Raw genomic sequence first — 5546 nt, forward strand, 5'->3', positions numbered from 1 at the left:
AGCTTGCATAGGTACAACATCACAATCCACAAAATCGAATATGTACCAATAGTAAAATGCACACGTGTAGTTCTTGTTACCTTGAGCTTCCGAGAGCTCTCAAACCATTGTATGTAGTATGGATGTGTGCGTTGTCTTGTAGGAAGAGAAAGCTTCTCCACCATGTCAACGCGGCCGATTATTGCGGCTCCCTCCATCAATGATGATCCGTATAGCTCGCTCTTTTACAACGCCTCGTGTTTGGAACAGATTGTGGTGTTGATCATGCTCGGCTTTGCTCAATTGCACGCTCAACACACGCCGTGCAACTAAGCTCTGTACTCGATCGGCGGTGTCGGCTTCCATTACCTCCATTTCTTTCTCGGAATCGGTATTGGCGCCATCGCGAGCAGCAATAAGGGCCAATGTATCTTCATCAAAGTCACTTGCAGAATCATATTCTCCATCTTCACGCACCAACATCACACGCTTGGTTCTGCATTCTCGCTCTATGTGACCAAATCCCAAGAATTTGCGACATTGAATGTCTATGGAAGATGAACTCCGAGGAGGACCAGCCGATGGTGGTGCACTACAAGAAATATGTTAACTAGTGACCTTCTTAGAGTGACCACAAATAAAGTGGTCATAACTCCATGACCATTTTGCAACAATTGGTCGTAAGACGTTTGAGAGGGTCCAAACCCTAATTTTCTACGACCATTATGCTCAGAAAGGTCTTAACTTAGTCAAACGAAATGGTCATGGAGGAGAGGACATGGTTTAGGGCCTTATCTTTACCTGCTTACGACTAATTTAAATAGTCATGGCGATTAATTCGTGATGCCTTAAAATGACGGTTCATCCACCTCATCAATTTCACCTAGGTGTCATGTCTATATGTCAAATTTAGTTGACTTATCTAGAAAATTTTGCAATGATCCAAGTTTTTTTTCTAACAACTAGGTGACGTAACCTCACAAGATGCAAATGATTTTCATTATTTCGATTTTTTCAACTACTTACGGTGGATTCAACATGCGGCTAAAACGACGCCATGAGTGTTCTTTGCTACGGGTTGAATCTTGCACGACCCTTTGTGGTTCTCTAATGCCATAGCTACTTGTATACCTAAAAATGATTTGTGAAAAAATCATGAGCAAACTGTCGAGCACTTGTAGTTTAAATTTGGTACGCTTCCTAGTAGACTAACATCAATTTATCTTTTTGGTGTGCCTACAAATATTTTGAGATGGAACTAGTTGGTGATTTGTACATGGAATGTGGTCTAGTGTTTTTTTAAATTTGGATGGTCCAATTTTGAAATGTTTTCCTGATAGGTGCTACACAAAAAAACCTATTTTTGGAGCTCAAAAAAGGGAAATGATTTTGTTTCGTGCGGAGAAAATTAAAACTCCAAAATTTTAAATTGCTTGCCATTCTAAGCTACGCACATTTACGAAATATGATACTCCCTCCGGTCCTAAATATAAGCCATATAGTATCTTTTAAACAAATTATGCTACGGTGTAATGATCTACCTCACTTGGCTTCAAAATAGGAATACCGTTCATTTCCTTCTCCTGATCTTTTTAGATTGAATATGAAGGGACACAAAATTTTATTATTTACAACAGGAGTTCAAATCAACTTATGCCTATAGCGAAGGACCGAAATAAAATGTACGCAGTAATAATAAACCCACCCAAGTTAAAAAGGGCTAGCAATATGGGACCTCAGATATTAGGTCCCGCTGGCAGTGGCACTAGCTAGGCTACGCAGGAGTAAAAAGGTTCTGAACGAAAACGCACCCGCGTCTGCCCGCCCCTTATCCGCGCCCTCCCGAAATGAAATTTTTCTTAAGTTTTCGTTCCCCGCAGAAACTTCCCTCCCATCTCTAACCCTAACCAAACTCTCCCCGCCGCCACATTCGTCCTCTTCTCAGATCCAATCGCCCGTCAATCCCAGTGCGTGAACACCCTTCTTCCCAAGGCGGCTGGCAGCTCGTAGGAGGAACTCGTCGCCTTCCTCTCCCTCCCTGGCGGGGCTCACCACCGACGGCTGCGTCGTCCTCGCGGGGCTCACCGCCGACGGGCACGTCGCCCTCGCAGGGGTCACCGCCGACGCCCTTGTCTACCACGGCTTCGTCTACAACGGTGCAGATCTAGGCCGTGCTGCAGTTCGGTGAGGCGGCATGTTCATGCTGCTGGTCGTTGCCGCTGCAGCTAGATCCGGTCGCTGATGGCGTCCGCCACGGGCTTCCTCCTTGTTTCGTCTACCGCAGGCTCCCGCATCTTGGCGCTCGCCACGGGCTCCCTTCGTGAGGTACGACCGAACCACCCCTCTCCTTTTTCCTAGTTCTTTGTGAGCTGGGTACTCGACTTACACAAGTGTGATATGCAGGAAGAGCGACCGCGAGTTTCGTGGTTCTTGTTTCATGGAGCGCATTCGTGGTTCTTCGAGCCATACCACAAGCACATATCACACATACGCGGCCCAGGCAACCTCCACTGCTGAGGACTGTCCGACAGGTCTTCTCCAATTTACTTATGTGAAAATGATCTGATCTTTATTCGCTTATGATAACTATGTAACTATCTTCAGCCTGTTGCCTTGCAACGCCTTCCTATTATTGACACAAATTAGATGCAAAGCATGAATCGATCACAGTGTTTCCATTTATTCCTATTGTTACTGTTATTTAACAAGTATATCTGGTTCTATCTTATAATTTAACTCTTGTAAATAGATGATGCTTAACTGTCCATAGTTACACTGGGATGTAGAACTGCAAGCAGCGAGAATGATGGCATACATTTTAGTAAACGTTGACCCATGGGTTTACATGGCAGTGGAAATTGAACTATACCTGGTCATTTGTTAATTACAACTAATATTCCTCATTTCCTACAATTTCTAATTTTCCTTATTTCACCAGCTGCCCCAGATATTAGATATTAGCTTTTCAGATCATTTCAGTTTGTGTAGACTCCTAGTCACTATTCCAAGAATTCAAGATATGTATGAATGATCTGTATCATTCTCAAACTTGTTATGTCGCACATTTTCTTTCACACATAAGTAGCCAAATCTCTCTTTCCTTTCATACTCATTATATCTTCTTTTCCAGGATAGATGAGGATGGAAGCTTGCTATCTTTTGTGGAAAAGCATCTAAGTCCCACCCCTTTCAAGTACCACCTTACACCATATAGCAGTACGAAGTTACCTGATTTGTTAATTCAAAAGTCTGCCAAGGTATTGTAATCAAGTTACCATGCGTCCTGCAAGGTTATTGGTACTTCCTAAATTTGTAAACACATTGACTTATATTTTTAACTTCTTATAGGATTGAAACTCACCACACCGTAAACTCAACATAGAAAAGCCCTTTTGCCCTCAACATAGAACCAACTGCCATACTTTAAGCAAGCTGGAAGACATCAGGACAATAGGACGGATCAAACATTGTAATACTTACTACTGGTAAGTACAACGAAATTTGTTTCGAAACCTGCAGGGTTACTGCTTGTACCATTTCTTCACCAGTTATTTAGTTGATCTTGGTTGTACATTGTGATGTCTTGTTATTTTTAGTTTCTGTATGTACTGTGTGATCAGAATACTTACATTACACACAACTGTTGGATATGGTATATGAAAGCACAACTTTCACTTAGTTTTTTTTTGTTTAAATTTCTATCTGGATCGTGTTTGGATGGAATTGAATCTGATACCTTTGTGTAGGAGTTTGTTTGCATTTCAGTTAGTTGGTAACCATCTTTACTTACTGCTAATGTACCTCAAGTTTATCTGAACATGGAATTTCATTTAGTTGAAATTGAATTTCTAAGATCAATTTTAATCCCAAGTTCTAATTGTTTTGTTTACTTCCATGAGCTTTTCTAACATTAGTTGAGTAGTGGTTTCAACTGCTGCATTAGTGCTTGTTTGTTTATTATGTGACCTATGACTGCCAGCTATGATGGTTGAGAAACTAAGCTGAGAACCTGTAGTTACTTTCGTCAAACCTGGCAGCCATACTAAAACAATCTGGTAGTCTGATGAAAGAATGTGTTAGCTGCTTATTGAACAAAGGACAGTTGTATCGTAAAATTTGACAAGGATATAACTTGATAGCTATTTTAAAACCTCGTGAATGTTTTTTGTATATCCATTTTTTGATAAACCGGGTAACTGTATTTAGAATTGTCGGCATGCATAATATTTAGTAAAACAGACATTGTTGGCTTTGCGTTCTATGATGTTCTGACCTCACTATGCTATACTAAGCAGCAACCATCTTCTCAGCAATTTTACTTAAAGTCTTGGACCATAATGTTGTACTCATCAGCATCACGGGCAGGTCGACATCAACATATTTTTGATGCTGCTTGCTTACTTGACATGTAGTATATTAGTATCTTATGTAATGTTAAAATAAGTCTTATAGATGCAGGAACATGTATTAGTGCAAAAACCATTTACTTGTATTAAAATAATTGTTATACACATTTTCGCTGCTAGCTACTGATCTAGCTATTACTTGGTATTTCATTGGCATGCCCTGTACAGGTGATTGCTGGCACTAACTAAGCGTGCACGTTATATTTGTAGGACGGAGACGCGGAGCTGAAGCTGGTTAGAGTAGGTAACCATGGTGGCCTTCTTCATCTACGTCTTTTACAGGAGCTCCATGTCAGTAAATATTGCCATCTTTGCCTCGCTAAATTAATCATACGCATGTTAGTAAATATTATGTTCATCAAACTCTATAAGTGTGGCATTTTCTCTCTTTTACAGGAGCTCCAGGTCGAAGAAAGATGAAGCCTGAAGCCCCACAAAGCAAGAGTGGCTACTTATAATAGTGCTAGTTATTCTGTAGTAATTAAATCTGGTTCTGTGAACAATATGTAAAAGACTACAATCGTAATTTTGGCTACTATTTCTAGAATTTTGTATGTTCTCTTATTCTGTTTGAAAAATTTGTTGTTGGTAAACTGTGAGAAATAAGAACCTGAAGAGTGGGACTGATCTATTGATAATGGTTGAGTCTCAAATAAGAAATAAATTGTAAAAAAGCGGTGGCCCAAAAAGAAAAAGAATCCAAAAGGGGAAGGCCCAAAGGCAAATGGACTGTACACATGCTGAAGCCTAAAATAGTAAAACGCCAGTGGCCCAAAAAGAAACGTCTTCTAAAAGGCTGAGATGAAGAAAAGAAAAGGCTTGTTTTTTGGGCTTGGCCCATGTTGATGGCAAGCTGGATTGGGCTGATTTTGATCCACAACCATTTGATTTGGTCATGCATTTGCCACGTAGGATTTGCCACGTTGGATCTGACGTGGATAGGCCAAACAGCCGGTGACCAACATTTTGGTCATGGAATCTATGACCATCAATTTTGGTCGTAGTCCTCTACGACCAATTAAATAAAAAGGTCGTTGTGCGCCGTCAGTGACGCTCAACTAGCGACCCACAGTTATTGATCATGACGTGGTCATAGATGGCGCACAATGACCTTTCAGTGACTAATATAGAGGGTCGCAAGTCACCATATTTCTTGTAGTG

General features: G+C 40.9%; 1 long non-coding RNA gene across 1 annotated transcript; it reads left to right on the forward strand.

The window, feature by feature from the left end:
• Nucleotides 1-2128: 2128 nt before the first annotated feature.
• LOC124654676 lies at nt 2129-5016 on the forward strand. The gene is made up of 6 exons (XR_006988418.1): nt 2129-2304; nt 2383-2510; nt 3110-3236; nt 3328-3464; nt 4596-4676; nt 4782-5016. It is a non-coding gene; the product is annotated as an uncharacterized LOC124654676 (long non-coding RNA).
• Nucleotides 5017-5546: the final 530 nt, after the last annotated feature.

Source organism: Lolium rigidum, chromosome 5 (assembly GCF_022539505.1).
Source record: "Lolium rigidum isolate FL_2022 chromosome 5, APGP_CSIRO_Lrig_0.1, whole genome shotgun sequence".
NCBI lineage: Eukaryota > Viridiplantae > Streptophyta > Magnoliopsida > Poales > Poaceae > Lolium > Lolium rigidum.